The sequence below is a fragment of the Coturnix japonica genome, unplaced genomic scaffold, assembly GCF_054131305.1.
Source record: "Coturnix japonica strain WE unplaced genomic scaffold, WE-NBRP24 Scf040, whole genome shotgun sequence".
Classification (NCBI taxonomy): domain Eukaryota; kingdom Metazoa; phylum Chordata; class Aves; order Galliformes; family Phasianidae; genus Coturnix; species Coturnix japonica.
Genome location: NW_028188943.1, coordinates 2,153,774 through 2,171,436, shown reverse-complemented (window position 1 = coordinate 2,171,436; position 17,663 = coordinate 2,153,774). Strand labels below are relative to the sequence as shown.

General features: G+C 44.1%; 1 long non-coding RNA gene across 1 annotated transcript; it reads right to left on the bottom strand.

The window, feature by feature from the left end:
* Positions 1 to 11,218: 11,218 nt before the first annotated feature.
* LOC146752962 (uncharacterized) lies at positions 11,219 to 15,106 on the bottom strand. The gene is made up of 4 exons (XR_014940338.1): positions 14,977 to 15,106; positions 13,267 to 13,468; positions 11,893 to 12,019; positions 11,219 to 11,352 (listed from the first exon to the last, which is right to left on the bottom strand). It is a non-coding gene; the product is annotated as an uncharacterized LOC146752962 (long non-coding RNA).
* Between the last annotated feature and the right edge of the window lie 2,557 nt (positions 15,107 to 17,663).

Below are 17,663 nucleotides of genomic sequence, written 5' to 3'. Positions count from 1 at the left end.
CACATCACCTCTGGGAAACAGTAATCACAAAAGTTATTAAACATTCTGCCAAAGGCTCTGCAGACTCCTTTTCTCTTTTGGTTTTGTTAGCAATAAAGGCAGCTTGCTAATATTTGTCACTTTCAAATTTATAATTTACTACTCAAAAGGCAGCAAAGATACATTATATTTTCATAAAAGACTATGAAGTTGTCCAATTTTCCAGAGCTGCAGGAGGACTGAAACACTGTGCGGTGGCACAGGTCCTTTCATGCATTATGAATAGGGTGATTTTACAATTCAAAACAACAGTTCTCACCTTTCCCACTGCCTGGCACAGCTGGGCAGTGCTTTAGGAGACTCTGCATCTTTCAGGATCAAGAAATGCACACCCCTTATGAAGGCAAAGGGATTGATAAGAGACTGAAGGAGGCACTCAAAATACAATTACTGTGTTTGGGGATGGGATTTGGTGCTTTTGTCCACAAACCTCCTCAAGTAGGAATAATAGTACTTCAATGGTCTGAAAAACTGTGCTGGAAATTACTGGGATCCAAGTTTTCATTGCTTCCTCTGAGTCGGTAACCTACAGCAGAGGCAGGTGAATTTTAGAACCTCTCTTGGTGTACATTGATGGCATTGATGTTAGAGGATTTGGCTACCCTAATTCCCATGGCCACGGCATATTATCTTCAAGTTGCTCCATTAGTTACCATACTTTACAGATTAATATAATATCTTTGGATCTCCTCGTTACAACAGGCTTTAATTGGCTTCTGGTGAGGACATTCCTTTTGGCTTGATCTCATGGAGCCTCTGCTGTAAAACTGGGAGTTGCATTCACAGTACAGCTCTTTCTGCAGCTAGAACCCAGAACTCACCAGGCACCCCACTGCCATAAAATTCTTATCAACTTAATATCCTTCAGACCTACACACATCATATGCTTAAAACAAACTGAAAAGGGTTGCTGGTTTGCCTACTGCCTGCAGTCAAGCCTCAGTCTTTTCCAGTTCTTGAAGCAAAATCTCACATCTGCACACTCACTGAAGCCAGCTTTGCCTGACACATCAGAGAAAAATTCCATTTTTTCCAAGCTCCATATAGACACAGAGCACATTTTCTTACTGTACTGTTAGCTCGGATTGGCTTGAGAAAGATTTATTTAAATTCTTTTGGGTAAATTGGAGCCCATAGACACCGAGTTTGCTATCCGTATACATTCCAAGAGACACGCCAGCCCTCATCGCATCCTGCAAGAAAAGCTCCCATGTGAAAATTAAAGACAGGTTCTGAAAGCTCCCTCTTCCTGAAGCACTGATTTTGCTACACAGTTAATTCTGCAAGATTTGAAACTCTACTCTCTGCTTTAACGTCCTCCTTTTCCTACAGCCTTGAAAATGTCCACTGACAACCATTCGTGATGCACTTTTCCACTACAGATTAAATCCTTTCCCTCGTTTTCTTCCCTCCCATTTTGAGAGAGCTTATTTCCAAACCTGTATTTCGTACACTAAAAAAAACCCTGAAATAATTCCAGATCTTAAGTCTGCTCAATAGAAATATTTATTGATGAAAAAGTTCACTGTAAATGGGTCCACCTATGGAGAACAACAGCAAGCAAATAGCAAACATATAAAATGGGCCATATGACATACGTGCATAATGGGGGGGAAGAAGGAGCTGTATTTGCAAAACAAACATCTGCATTTCCTATAGCACATGTAGGTCCCCATGTTGCCACAGAGAGGGCAGTGAATTATGCATCCTTCTATGGTCAGAACTATGGGGGGGGCTACAACCATATGAAAAGGACTGGAAAGACCAAGCGGGTAAGGGAGAAGGAAGGTTTATTACATCAAATGAGATTCAATACTAACACAGCTCACTGCTATAGATCCTGAATCCAATATCCTACATGAGACGGATAATGATATAGTCAGTGGGAGGTCCTTCTAAGAAGGGGAAATCTGCAGTTATATTTTTATACAAATTTTTTTTTATCCCTTTCTATCTTGAGCCTTTGCAGAAGAAATGGGACGTTTGTCTCATCTCTGCTTTTATCACACACACAAGAGACCAAAGTAGTCTTTGTACTAGATAGCTACTACTATTTAAAGCACACTGTAACAGCATCATGGGGCTGAGATGTAGCTGGATGGAGGGCACCTTGCACATGGCATGGCAGCATTTTGTTGAGCTTCAGGAGGGCAGCCTACCCACAGCATGGCAGTTTTGAGTTGAGCTGCAGCTGGAAAGCACCCTGAATATGGCATGGCAACATTGAGTTGAGCTGCAGAAGGGAGGGCACACTGCACATGGTATGGCAGCATTAGACTGACCTGCAGCTTGATGGAAGGCACCCTGCACATGGCATAAAAGCCTTGGTTTGAGCTGCATCTGGATGAAGTTCATGATGTCCATGGCATGGCAACAGTAGGTTGAGCAGCATCTGGAGGGCACTCTGCACATGGCATAGCAGCATTGGATTGAGCTGCACCTGGAGGGCACCCTGCCCATCACATGGCAGCATTGGGTTGAGCTTGAGCTGTATCGATGGCACCCTGAACATGGCACGGCAGCTTTAGGAAGAACTGCTGGATGGAGGGCAAATTGCACATGGCATAATAGCCTTGGTTTGAGCTGCATCTGGATGCAGTTCACAATGACCATGGAATGGAAACAGTAGGTTGAGCAGCATCTGGAGAGCACCCTGCACATGGCACGGCAGCATTGGGTTGAGGTGCAGAGGTAGGGCACCCTGCACATGGCATGGCATCATTGGGCAGAGCTGCAACTGGAAGGCACCCTGCAAATGGCATAGCAGTATTAGGCTGAGCAGCAGCTGCATGGAGTTCACCCTGCACATGGCATAGTAGCATTGGGCTGAGCTCCAAAGGGAGGTCACCCTGCACATGGCATGGCAGCATTGGGTTGAGCTGCATCTGGAGGTCACCCTGCACATGGCATGGCAGCATTGGGTTGAGCTGCATGTTGATGGAGGGAATCCTACACAAGAAATGGCAGCATTGGGTTGAGCTGCAACTGGAGGGCACAGTGCACATGGCATGGCAGCCTTAGGCTGAGCTGAAGCTGGATGGAGGGCACCCCGCACATGGCATGGCAGCATTGGGATGAGATGCACCTGGGTGTGGCACCCTGCATATGGCAAAGCAGCATTGGGTGGAGCTGCAGCTGGAGGGCACCCTGCACATGGCATGACAGCATTGGATTGAGCATCAGCTGGATCTATGGCACCCTGAACATGGCATGGCAGCTTTATGAAGAACTGCTGGATGGAGGGCATCCTGCACATGGAATGGCATCACTGGTAAGAGCTGCACCTGGAGGGCACACTGCACATGGCATGGCAGCATTGGGTTGGGCTGAACCTGAATTGAGGGCTACCTGCCCATTGCATGGCAGCATTGGGTTGAGCTGCAGCTGGAGTGCACCCTACACATGGCATGGCAGCATTGGTTTGAGCTGCATCTTGATGGAGGGCACCCTAGACATGGCATTCCATCATTGGGTTGAGCTGTAGCTGGATGGAGGGCACTCGGCACATGGCATGGCAACATTGGTTAGAACTGCATCTGGATTGAGGGCTCCCTGCCCATGGCATGGCAGCACTGGATTGAGCTGCAGTTGGATGGAGGGTGCTCTGCACATGGCATGGCAGAATTTGCCTGAGCTGGAAAGGGAGGGCACCCTGCACATGGCATGGCAGCATTTGATTGAGCTGCATCTGGAGGACACCCTGCACATGGCCTGGTAGCATTGGGTTGAGCTGTAGAAGGAGGGAGGGCACCCTGCACATGGCATGGCAGCTTTGGGCTGAGCTGCAGCTGGATGGAGGTCACCCGGCACAAGGCATGGCAGCATTGGGTTGAGCTACAATGGGAGGGCACCCTTCACATGGCATAGCAGCATTGGGTAGAGCATCAGCTGGTTTGAGGGCACACTTCACATGGCATGGCAGCATTGGGTAGAGCTGCAGCTGGATGGAGGCCACCTGGCACAAGTCATTGCAGCATTGGGTTGAGCTGCAGCTGAATTGAGGGCTCCCTGCCCATGGCATGGCAGCATTTGATTGAGCTGCATCTGGAGGACACCCTGCACATGACCTGGTAGCATTGGGTTGAGCTGTAGAAGGAGGGAGGGTACCCTGAACGTGGCATGGAAGCATTGGATTGAGCTGCAGCTGGATGGAAGGCACCCTGCACATGGCATGGCAGCATTGGGTTGTTCTGCCACTGGAGGGCTCCCTGCACATGGCATGGGAGCGTTTGGTTGAGCTGCAGCTGGATGGAGGGCACCCTGCAAATGACATGGCATCATTGGTTTTGCTGCAGACGGAGGGCACCCTGTACATGCCATGGCAGTATTGGGTTAATCTGCAGAGGTAGGGCACCCTGCACATGCTATGGCAGCATTGGATTGAGCTTCAAAGGGAGGGCACCCTGCTCTAGTCACGGCAGCATTGTGTTGACCTGTATCTGGAGGGCACCCTTCGCTTGGCATGGCAGCATTGGACTGACCTGCAGCTTGATGGAAGGCACCCTGCACATGGCATAAAAGCCCTGGTTTGAGCTGCATCTGGGTGGAGTTCATAATGTCCATGGCATGGCAACAGTAGGTTGAGCAACATCCGGAGGGCACCCTGCACATGGCATAGCAGCATTGGATTGAGCTGCAGCTTGATGGCACCATACACATGGCACGGCAGCATTGGGTTGAGCTGCAAAGGGCGGGTACCCTGCACACAGCATGGTAGCATTACGCCGAGCTGCAGCTGGATGGAGGGCACCCTGCGCATGGCATGGCAGCATTGGATTGAGCTGCATGTGCATGGCACCCTGCACTATTTATGGCAGCATTGTGTTGACCTGAATCTGGAGGGCACCCTGAACATGGCATGGCAGCATTGGGTTGAGCTGCCTCTGGATGACACCCTGAACAAGGCAAGACAGCATTGGGTCGATCTGCATCTGGAGAGCATCCTGCAAATGGCATGGCAGCATTGGACTGACCTGCAGTTTGATGGAAGGCATCTTGCACATGTCATGGCAGCCTTAGTTTGAGCTGCATCTGGATGGAGTTCACAATGCCCATGGCATGACAATATTGGGTTGAGCAGCATCTGGAGGGCACCCGGCATATGGCATGGCAGCATTGGGTTTTGCTGCATCTGGATGGAGATCACCCTGCACATGACATGGCACTATTGGGTTGATCTGCAGCTGGAAGGAGGGCACCATGCCAATGGCATGGCAGCATTGGTTTGAGCTGCAGCTGGAGTGCACCCTACACATGGCATGGCAGCATTGGGTTGACCTGTATCTGGAGGGTACCCTTCACACGACATGGCACATTTTTGTTGAGCTGCAGCTGCAATGCACCTTGCACATGGCATGGCAGCATTGAGTTGAGCTGCATCTGGAGTGTGCCCTACGCATGGTTTGACAGCATTGGACTGAGATGCAGATGGATGGAGGGCATCCTGCACAAGTCATGGCAGCATTGGGTTCAGCTGCATCTGGATGGTACATTGAATATGGTATGGCAGCATTTGTCTGAGCTGCAGACCGAAGTCACCTTGCACAAGTTATGGCTGCATTCGGTCTAGATGCAGCTGAATGGGGGGCACCCTGCACATGGCATGGCAGCATTGGCTGGGCTGTAGAGGGTGGGAACATGGCAAATGGCAAGGCAGCATTGGGTTGATCTGCAGAATGAGGGCACCCTGCACTAGTCATGGCAGCATTGTGTTGAGCTGCAGCTGGATGGGTCACGTCACTCCCATATATAAGAAGGGGAGCAGAGAGGACCCAAGGAACTACAGGCTGGTGAGTCTCACCTCTGTGCCTGGGAAGATCATGAAACAGATCCTGCTGGACAACATGCTTGATCACATAAAGAATGAGCATGTGATCCGAGACAGCCAGCACGGCTTCACCAGGGGAAGGTCATACTTACCTAATATTGTGGCCTTCTATGAAAGAGTGACAATGTTGGTGGACAAAGGGAAGGTGACTGATGTCAGTTACCTGACCTGAGCAAGGCCTTTGACATGGTCTCCCACCACATCCTCATCTCCAAATTGGAGGGAGGTGGATGTGATGGGTGGACAACTCCATGGATAAGCAATTGGTTGAAAGGCCGCAGACAGAGGGTGGTGGTCAATGGCTCTATGTCCAGGTGGAGGCCGGTAACGAGCGGTGTCCCTCATGGGTCTGTCTTGGGACTGGTGCTCCTTAACATCTATATTAATGACATCGATGAGGGAATGGAGTGCACCCTCAGCAAGTTTGCTGACGACACCAATCTGAGTGGTGTGGTTGATACGGTGGAAGGAATGGATGCCATTCAGAGGGACCTCGACAGGCTGGAAAGCTGGGCTCGGGTGAACCTAATGAGGTTCAACACGGCAAAGTGCAAGGTTTTGCACTTGGGCCGGAAGAACCCCAGGCACCTGTGCAGGCTGGGAGGAGTGGTCCTTGAGAGCAGCTCGGCAGAGAAGGACCTGGGGGTCCTGATAGATGAGAAACTTAACATGAGCCAGCAGTGCGCTCTGGCAGCCCAGAAAGCAAATGGGATCCTGGGCTCCATCAGGAGAGGGGTGGTCAGCAGGGATAGGGAGGTGATTGTCCCTCTCTACTCTGCTCTTGTGAGGCCCCATCTGTTGTACTGTGTCCAGGTGTGGAGCCCTCAGTACAAAAAAGACATGGAGATTTTGGAAAGGGTCCAGAGGAGGGCCACAAAGATGATCAGGGGGCTGGAGCACCTCCCCTATGAGGACAGGCTGAGGGAGTTGGGTTTGTTCAGCCTGAAGAAGAGAAGGTTGCGGGGTGACCTCATTGCAGCCTTTCAGTACCTGAAGGGAAATTGTTTAGTTTGTGGAAGATTGTGGAATTTTAGTTTGTGGAAACTGAAAAATTGTACTGTTTGATACGTGGGTTTTGAAGGGAATGGGACAAACTGCTTTGATGGTATAAGAAAGTGTAATTGCTATTGGTATACAGAAGTATAATTGAGGGTGTGTGGAAGTGTAACAGAAGGTACAAATAGAGAAATCGTGTACAAAGGAAAAAGAGTTAAAGAGAAAGTGAGTTTATGTGTGCTGGTATGAGAGCAACCCCCTGTATTGTTTCCCCCCCCCTTGCAAGAACTCTTGGAGTGAGAGAGAGCCGGGTACGGTGACTGTTGCTGTAAGCAGCAAAGGGGGGAGGTGGGGGGGAGGGGGCAATGGAAGTGAGAATAGCCTTCATGTGCAGAGATGTAGGAAACCTGAAATCCCAGTGTTAGCACTGGACACCTGGAGAGAAGGAGGTGAAACTGAAATAGGATGTTAGTAGTTTATGTAATGATGAGAGTTTGGAAAGTGAGAGAGTTTGGGACAGACACAGGTTGGAGGAGTAAGGACTGGCAAGGTATAACAGGGATGTCAGGACTGAAAAGAGGTGAACGATATGAAAACAAAACAAAACTGATTGACAAACAGATAGTAAGGGAATTGGTGATAATAACAGCTGTTACTGTTGTGGTGCCAGAATAGGGCCGTAGGACCCAGAGATCCCCTCAGGGAGAGGTGGGGGGAGTGGGGGCTTGAAGTGCCCAGGGAGGGCTCCGCCCCACTGAAAGGAAAGCAGTGTGCAAACTGCAACGGGAAATTGCATCTAGGGAAGCAGGATAAAGAGATTTATTTTCTGGTGGATATGGGTGCTTCTTACTACTCATAGATGGTTTTGTAACAGTAATAGAAGCTACTGCCCAACAGGAAAAGGTTTACGTTTTTTTTTTGGATTAATTAAATATAAACTAAGTAGGAATATAGAAATTCTTGTACCTGCCAGGTTGCTCTGGCAAGAAATTTAATAAAACTGGAGCTAAGGGTCCAACAATATTGACTGTTTAAAAACTGTAAGTCTGACATTAGCACAAATGGGGAAAAACAATGTTGTACCCCAGGAGTCACAGCAATATCAAACATGATGCACTTAGGGGTGTGGGCATCAGGGCCAAACATGAAGCCCTGAATAGAAGTTAAAAGCAAGAGATTGCCCAGTCAGGGTAAAGTGGTACCCTATAAGGATACATAACTGTAGAAGGATAGAAGACTTTCTGGAGTTTGGACTCCAATTTTGCAAAAATTTTTGATAGCAAGTGCTGTAGTTTGGTACAACACTTGAAGGCAAGTAATAGAATTGTTGAATGCATACACTCAGTGGTGGCAAATCCATGCACTTTATTAACCCAGTTAAGGAATGAATAGGTGGAGTTTACCTTCTGGATTTGAAGGATGTTTCTTCTGCCTGCTTTCTGTATCACGGCTTTACAAGTCGGTGTGCAGGTTTGGAGGAGCTCTCCCCCTTGCACCTGGCGCTGCGCAACACTGGAGTAAACATACCTGCTTTACAACCCATCTCTGGATTATAGAGTTTGATTCCGCAAGTCAGCTAAACATTTGTGGTTGGTTTTTCTTTTCCCTAAACAAAGCAACCTGTTTTCTGCACTTGCTGTGCCTTACGAAAATGCACAGAAATTAGGCAAGCCTGAGACTCACCAAACACCACATGTGACATTTTGTAAAAGGTCAGTTTTGCAGCAGAGAACCACATATAATTATACCAAGTGTGCAACTACTTTTCCCATGCAGCAGCAGGCAGCAATGAGGCTGTTCTCATAATAAAAATACCATTTGAAAAGCAGTGTAATTAAGTGTATATCATGATGTACCCAGTAGCAACGAGAGCTCTATTAACAGCTTCTGGAACAAGTAGATCACTCCCATCCCCTGCAATGACTTTGCCTCCAATATCGCATGGCTGATAAATTGCAGTCTTCTGGATATGAAATATTTGCAAGTAATTTGCAAACTGCAGCTAATCAGAACCGTCTTCCATATTGTCACCAACCACTTCAGGCAGCATTGTTCCATTTTGACATCTGGCTATGAGGCATTCATGCACGGCATTCACATACATAGGTCAATAAATAGGAGGGAGGGTGATTTCAAGTACTTATGCTTCCATCAGTTTCTTCTGTGTACCTGTGCAGTAGCTGCCCATCTCACCTGGTAGGTACGAATGCTGTTTTCTACTCCAGGTCAATAAAAGCCTTCATGTTGACATCCACATGCAGATTTGTCCAGCTAACACCATGGAGAAAAGCTTCTAAAAGTCAGTTCAAGTTTTTAATGAGATTGCTGAGCATAAAACCACATGATTCCCATGATTTTTCACAGATTGTTTTCTGCAAACCTGGATCTCACAAGCCTACAAGCAAGGAGAAAGCTTATCGGCACAGCAACAAATAGTACGATTGTGGGTTTTTTTAAATACAATCAGTATATTGTTCTATCACCAGCTGCTTTTAAGGCAATTCACTCCCATCAAACTCTCAAATATTCACCCAAGTCGGCTTTCATCCATGTTTTTACCTCCTGAGCAATTAAATCTATAGGAACTATTGGACTTGGAGACAACACAAGGACATACTGCCAGCTGAGAACCTTTCAGCTAATTCATCCAACAGCATCTAAAGGTTCGAAGCTCACTGAGGGGGAGAACAGTATTTGGGATATTAGAATTCCCCCCAAATGTATTGGGTTTATTTTTCTAAGTTTATTAAGTTAAAGCTGAATTTGCACAAGTGAGGGAAAGCACCTTTCTTCCACACTGAGGAATTGGCACCATCTTCTCTCCAAAGAAAATTCTTTAAAAAGGCCCAAAAATTAAGTATACATAAATATTAATGTGTATTCATGCTCTTCTCTTTGCCAGAGTTCTGCTAAGTACACCAGTCACGTGAAAAAAGCAAGCGAGGCCATCCTGAACAAGTACAGTTATTACTGCACAATGGGTAAATAGCAATCAGTCCTAGAGATACTGTTCCTATACAGGGGAGGCAAGACAAAAATAAATAAACCCTTAACCACAATAAAATCCAAGCCCAGTTTAAGAAAGCTTGTATTTATTTCAGCCTCAGTGGAGTCAGTTTGAAACTGTCAGAGAGACACTGTACACCTATATACAAATTTAAGAACACAACGGAGTAACTGTTACTGTTTATTAACAACCAGTTTTAATAATACGATAAAAGTATGTCCTGAGAAAGGGGAACAAACACGCTTCTTCAAGGTTTTTTAGCTGTTCTGGATCTCAGCCGTCGCTTGATGATCAGATGATCACTTTCCTTCTTTTGTTCCTCAGATTCCTGAAGAAAACATTTCAAAAGTTACTCATCTTTTCGCACAAGACTGACAAGCTCTTCTTGACCCACGCAAACATATTTCTTCCCCTAAATGGATTTCAGAATGGCATTTGCTTATTATATTTTATTCAGAAAACTATGGGATACCGAGATCATTTTAATGCAGCTTAATCAGAAGGAACAAATATGGAGAATGTACAAAATCCTGTTTATCTTAAAAAAGCACACACATCTGAGGAAAGCCTGAAGGCAGCTTTCATTTTGAAATACTTGTTTTCAAAAGAGTATTATAATACTTGTTTTGTGAAACATGAAGCGTTCAGAAAACATTTTTAGCCTCAATCCCTGTAGCTATGACTTGCCCAGAATTTCAGTTCTTGGTTCAGTTCCATGTTCTCAGAACTACAGTGAGAGAAGAAATTGTCTCATCTTCTTCATCCTCTAACAAAAAAAATAACATTTTGGTTTCTGCCCCTATCATTCATCAAATCATCAAAAAATTCAGAGGGATATTACAGTATGGGCAAATGATCACTATGCTGAACAGAAAAAGGACTCTAATATAATTAAAAGATGCAGTTCCAACAGAGCAAGAATGTTCTTAGCACAATAGCTGCCGACAGAGTCATGAAACTGGCACATCAGATCCTTTGCAAGTTGGCTTAGACAGGAGATCATAGTTTAAGCATACCTAAAAAGCTGTCTAAGTTGTGCTCTAGAAAAGCGTGTAGTAGAATAATCCCACTCCGACACACTGAAATTATCTATGATTCCAAATTAGAAGACATCTCCGTGATTGCTACATCACCTACTTAGTAAACTGTAAGCCAGCCAAACACAGAGATCTTTGAGGACAAAATAAAACAGAACAGCAGGAAGACCAACAAGAATGACTTGATAGAATAAAGAAATACCTCAGTACTTTCAACCTCCTCCTGCAAATAGATGAAACCTCCAGTCTGTTTGGACTCCTTAGTAGTTTATTTTAAGCCAAGACTACAGTATAATCGCTTACCGAAGAAGCAGGTATATCTAGAGGGCCACAAACGACAGTTGAATACAGCTTCCTTTTGCATCGTTTTGGCTTGGTCTCTCCTTCTACGAGACTTTCAGGTTCGTTTGATTTAGGAGAACTTACTGCTGACATCAGCTTCTTGGCTAGAAGAAATTTGTTTTGATACATAAACCAATCAACTTACTGGTTTTGTGAGTCTTTAAATCACTGAATGCAAAAAAAGCTTCGTAACAAACTTGGTTTATAAATGACACGTAAAATTTAAGTGAAAATACTCAGAAATTGTATTTGTTCATCGAGGTTCTTTATTGCTTCTATAGCTGAAACAGTTTATAGCTTCAGGTACGGCAGCTTAAAGCACGCATTAAAATGGAGTATGAAAGACAATCATGGCTCAGAAGTCGCTGGAAGTCAGAAACTTCAGCAGGAGTTAAACAACAGGCCTAACTTTCGTGCTGACAGAAGCACAAGACAGAACCAACTTTCTCTGTATACTTGTAGGTTTTCACAAATGTAATAATGAATCTCTGAAGAGACGAATAAATGCATTTACTTCATAAATCAAAGGACAACTTAACATGGCAGACAAGTTCTCTAAGAACACATACATTAATAGCCTACAGCAGAAACAAGCCATTCTACAATGTCTAGAAAACATGGAATAAAACTTATTCTACACCAACCTTTAGAGTGTATAATAGAAGGAGAGCTTTGAATAAAATCTCCAACTTTTTGCAGTGTTTCATCCTTCTTTTTAGTCAGTCTTGAAGCATGTACTCGCTTTCTCAGGAAGTAGTCTTTTCCGGATTTCTGTTCAACAGAGATGTGAACATGTGAAACAAGAGCATTGTTTAAACTTCATTTTAGTTCAACGTTATTTTAAGTTGACATTTTGAGCTTTACTACTGACACCTCTGTTCATTATGCTGATGATACCACAACGGCAAGTAATGTAGACAATTTTATACCCTTTAGGGAGTTGTCAAAATCTCAGCTATTTCAAGGCATACGTTTCTTACAGTTTCTTAATAAGGCAGTAGTTTCTTTAAAAGTAGCTCCCAAGCTGTGGAGTTGTTTCTTACATAAGCTGTTCTAATTACATAAAACAAACAAACATACAAAACAGAAGACAACAGATGGGAAAAATCTACTACTCATACTCTGACCATGCCAAGGATACTGCTATCACATGTGAACATCTGTTTTTAATAACTGCCATGCATATTAATGATATGAACCTTAGTTTAATACAAGGGCTTCACTTACAAAAGCACACGATAATACACTAAAGCTTCTCTTCCCAACTATTCAGTGTGCAATATCCTTCCCTCCAAATCATTACACAGTACAGCCATTACACGCTCTGGGGACAGACTGACTTGCCCTTTGGTTAGCTTATGGAATTTAATAGGAAGAGCTCATAAGCATGTAAGATTCCCGTTCAGGTATACACATAAGGATAAGACACTGCTTCTTTCGTGTGACCACACAATTACAGGAAGTCCCAAGCTAGCTTCAAAACTAGAACAAAAACCAACCATTTTCTCGTCACTTGCAGAGGGTGAATTAAAAGCCATGACAGATTTTGTATTTTTCGTGTTCTCACTTTTCACAAAATCCTGGGAAAATAAGACAAGTTTCAGCCATGATTCTTTTGGAAAGAACAATTGATGTCACAAAAGTGAACACTTTAAACACTTTTGCTAATAGTAGGGAAGTATCTGCTAGTGGTAACTATTCCACTGTAAATCAAATAATAAATAAGCATTCAATTATAAAAACAGGACATTAAGATATCAGTATTAGACATCTCATGATGTCTAAAAAGCTGATTTATGTCTACAGGTTTCAAAGAAAATACACAATGGAGTTAAGAGAAATTCCCTTCTCTTAAACCATTATCACTGAGCTTGGCTATTAGTTTTGTTCATTAAAGCAGTTCATTGATTAAATTCTTCAACTACTTTACTGAGGTAGAAATAGCATTTTTTTAATGCTTAAATGAGAATGGTAAAAAGGCATCAGATATTTTGTTTTCTGTTGGGTCTAGGTCATACCTCATCCATGTCATCACTTCTTTTCTTTTTTGCCTTAAGTCATTTTCACTCCTAAAGGTATCATGCTGCCGTGCTGCTTTATCTCCATCTTATCAGGTTGCAGAGGTGTCAGTGGGATTTCCAGCTCCGGTTTTGGGAACCGGCTAGTTTTGCCATTTTCTGCGGACACTCCAGAAGAGTCGAGGACAGTTTCCAAATGCTCCTGATAGCACAGAAGAATTTTAAGTGCAAGTGTTAAGGTAGCCATGAGATTAAAAAGCTATAAAGCATCTGGAAAAGGATATGTAAGCATTCGATTTTCCTGCTGTAAGAACACTTGTAACAGAAGGAGTCTATTTCAGTTACAGCAGAGTTTTACCCTTCTTTCCTAGAACTTGTTACATTTAAAATTATTTCCAATCTATGATCACAAAAAGAGTTCTCCATGTTAAACTGAGCCTGATACTTTACAAGTCATTTTTTCTCAAGGGCACAGACAACTACACTTTTTTTTAATAGAGAATGGTGGTAGAACTGACACAATTTTCTTCATCTCAACTCTGCTGCATCAGAACTGGGCAGGAACAGGAGCATTTGATTCAAGTGTTCGATTAACTTCCAGCTTAATCTTAGGGAATTTGCCCTTCCTCTTCTACACTAGAGATGTTATTTACATAAGTAAGGTCCAGCTGGCAAGGTGCAAGCCCAGTACAAGTCATTAAAGAACTCCATTGCTATCTTTTCCCTGGAGAGAATACAGACATTCAAGCAATGACACCGTACTTAAGCTGAAGGCTATCATGTACCTGCTCATGGTCAAATGGCAGCAAATGCACAGCTAAGTGACAGGGAAATGTCAGTATGCATTTCCCCAGCAGCACTTACTGTCCACAATCCACGCAATCCTGTTTTTCTCAACAGGAACAACAAAGTCAGAACTGAGATCACCTGGACTCCTCCTTCTCTATGGCAGGAATTCAGCTAGCATATCAAAAATGAGTTCAGATGCTGGTAGAACACATGGAAGACAGGCTGCTGGGGACATCAGAAAATGGTAGATGGCTGCTTCTACTGCTGCTAGTAACTAGCAAACTCCAGTGTCCCAAACACAGACTAGCAGCTTTTACTACTTACACTGTTCCGACCCCCTGAGGGGAGTCTTCTTCCTCTCAAAAAGTTACCAAAGATTGTAGAAAGACAAAAAGTAGTCAGAGCCACTTTATCAGGCTCTGCTAAGAATCTGAATGGAGTATCACCACCCACTGTATTTCCAAGAATTAAGTTGGTTAATAAATCCTTTGTTTTTAAAATATATGTAACTGCTATTTTATGAAAGTTAGCAATTAAAAACTTATATAGGAATGATTAGCATCATCTGCTAACAAAACAATATCCAGAAATCCTGCAGAGGAAGAAAATAAGTTCAATTTGCTGTGCCCGTTTCAGTGGCTCCATGAATTTTTTCCAAGTAACTTATCTAATCATGAGCCACTTCATAAGCATTAACATGAGGAGAGTTTTCAACAGCACCTGACAAAAATTCATCACACAATTGTTTCAACGGCTTTTATTCCTATCAAAGGCTATAAAAACAGGTGATCTGATCACCTTGAAAGGGATAAATAAATTAAAACTTGGGAATTGTTTAGAGAACATGAGATATTTTCCTACTCATTCCTTATCAAAAGCAATACAATCACAACATTTTCAGATCTGAAGTTTCATACTAACCTCAGATTCATTTAATGAAGTGAGGCTCCTAGTACATGGACGTGACAAATAATTGTCTTCAGCTTTGCATCTTAATGGAATACTTTCTCCAGTTTTAGTTTTGCTTTGTTGTTTCCTAGGCTGTAAATATTTAAAAGGAGTAAAGATTAGGCTATGCATTAGACCTCCAAAATATCTCGAGTTTTCTAAAGTTACAGTGTAAAACCTCAAGCTCAGACGCCACATGAACACATAAGCTGAAACACAGCACAAGTGTGGGAAGGTAGTAACATCTATTCATTGTGTGATCTTCATATACACCCTACTGGGTCTCACTAACAGTCTCAGGCAGTATTCTGCCTCCAAAAGAGAGAAAGCGAGACATTATTTCGGGACAAAATCTGTATCGCTGGTCAGTGACTGATTGGAGACATATGGGGAGTGCTCCCAGAGTTCGTTTGATGAAACAATAAGGGCACCCAGACAAGGAAGGCGAGGTTTGGACTTGCCCTGTGCAGGACAGTGATCCAGCTGAGGCAGTGCAGGAGTCTCATCCCTTGACAGAAATCCTGGAGCTGAAATGGGATTCAGCTCCCTACACACCCACAGGAGCTGGGATTCCTCTGGTTCAGTTCAGAAGTGCACAAGGAGTTGCCTGCATGTGAGCTCCTGCTCTGAGTCCTTGGTCCTTCAGCTGGGAGGCAGCTGCTCACACACAGACACTGGGTGATGCCCAAGGTGCCTGGGCTGCTCCTGATGTGTGCCAGTGCTTGTAAACTGTGTGGGAAATCCCTGAGATAGACACCTCCTTCCTGGGCATCAGCTGAGGGCCAGAGAGGGGATAGCACCGGCTGTCTGGTGAATTCACTCGCAGCTGCAATTGCAGCACAGGGCCTTCAGCAAAGCCATGACCTAGGAGTGTCCGTGTTGCTTTGTCAACTCCAAGACCCATGATCCGTCTAACATCTTTGTGCCACCTTCTGCACACTGATATCATAGATAAGCTATCCAGTCAGGCTATGTCCAGTGATGCTTTTCAATTAGGATGTTTACTTCTGTGCTTTTGCACTAATGCAAACACCAACACACAAGAAGCTAGAAATCTTGGTAGAGCTGCTGGCCTGAGCTCCTGTTTGGACCACAGGGACACAGTTGAATGGCTTCCACAACTGCACTGTAGCACAAGGGGGATACAGAGTCTTTAGGATGGATGGGCGAGGAGATAAAGAAGGGTGAATGCCCTCTGTGAGAGTGCACTGAGCTCTGCCTGGGGATGGAAGAGCAGACAGGTCAGAGCTAATGGAAATGGCCAACAGAGGAGACCATCAGTGTCTTTTCCTGTCTTCCTGATCAGGGAGAGTAAGTGGAAGGTGCCCTCTGCAGACAGATGGGAATCTGATGTTGTCTGTCCCTTGTCCCATTTGGTGGCCTTTGTCACTCCATTATCTGCAGCAGGGACAGCACAGCAGGGCATGTGGCATCCAGCAGATCCCTGGAGAGAACAGATGGCAGCTTCTTGACCAAGCCATGGAGGAACCAAAGAGGAGAGGTGCTCTGCTGGATCTCATACTCTCCGGCATGGAAGGACTTGTGGGAACTGTGAAGGTCAAAGGGGCATCAGGCCATGTGCAAGATGCAAATGTATATCTTTTAATTAATTTATTTATTTTGAGGCTGTAAGCTTAATAGTTGATCATAAATGTCAATAAAACTGAAACAAATAATTGAAGACAAAGATGGAAATCAATGAAAATGTGTTAACCCTTCTCAACATGAAAAATTCTCATGAGTCTTGTTCCATTTTAAGTTGTATATATGAATCTTTGAGGTGATTTGATGTCTTTTTTTTTCTTTTACTGAAACTACAATGTTTTCCAGAACTGTGTTCGCTGGACACAAATGCCTTCAGGTTCAGAGACACAGACAGCGGTGCTAGTGCCAATGCCCTGTGACTATAGCCCGGTGCCCAGCACTACTCTTCCCTGCTGCCTATTTGATGTGCCTCATCCTCCAAGTTTTTTCAGCTCTCCTAAATAAATGGCCATGGTTAAGGGCATGTTTTCAGCAGGCCATTTGGGCACACACTATTCCCACTGCCCTCCAGATTTCTCCATCCCTTGCTCTTTGTTCAGTCAGATACCTCCCAATTATCTGTCTGATTTCTGACTTTCAGGGGGATTACTGGAATTTGTTCCATCTCCCCAAAGTCTGATGGAATGTGTTGTCAACTCCTTCACTGTGATTTGATCTATCCCTTCCTATCTATTCTTTTTCTTTTTCTTCTTATACTTTTTTTTTTTCTCAATCACTGTCTCTTTTTTATTAAGGCACAAAGTCTGAAAGATGTTCATTAATGTCAGTAAAAGTGAAAAACAGAGTTGGAGACAAAGATAGAAATCAATGAGAATGTGTTAACCCATCTCAATGTGTGAAATACTCACAAGTCCTGATCAATTTTAAGTTGATACCTCTCAACTACCTGGCTGATCTATCCCAGGAAGATTACTGGAATTTGCTCCATCTCCCAGAGTCTGATGGCCTCTGTTGTCAACTACTTCACTGTGATTCAATCTATCCTATGCTACCTCAGTCTAAATCATTTCTTTTAAAAGTATTCCATATGAAAGACAAACATCAATAGATGCCGCTTGAACATGGCATGCAGTTGATCACTGTGTTTTACTGTTCATTCAATTGCATCACCTTTC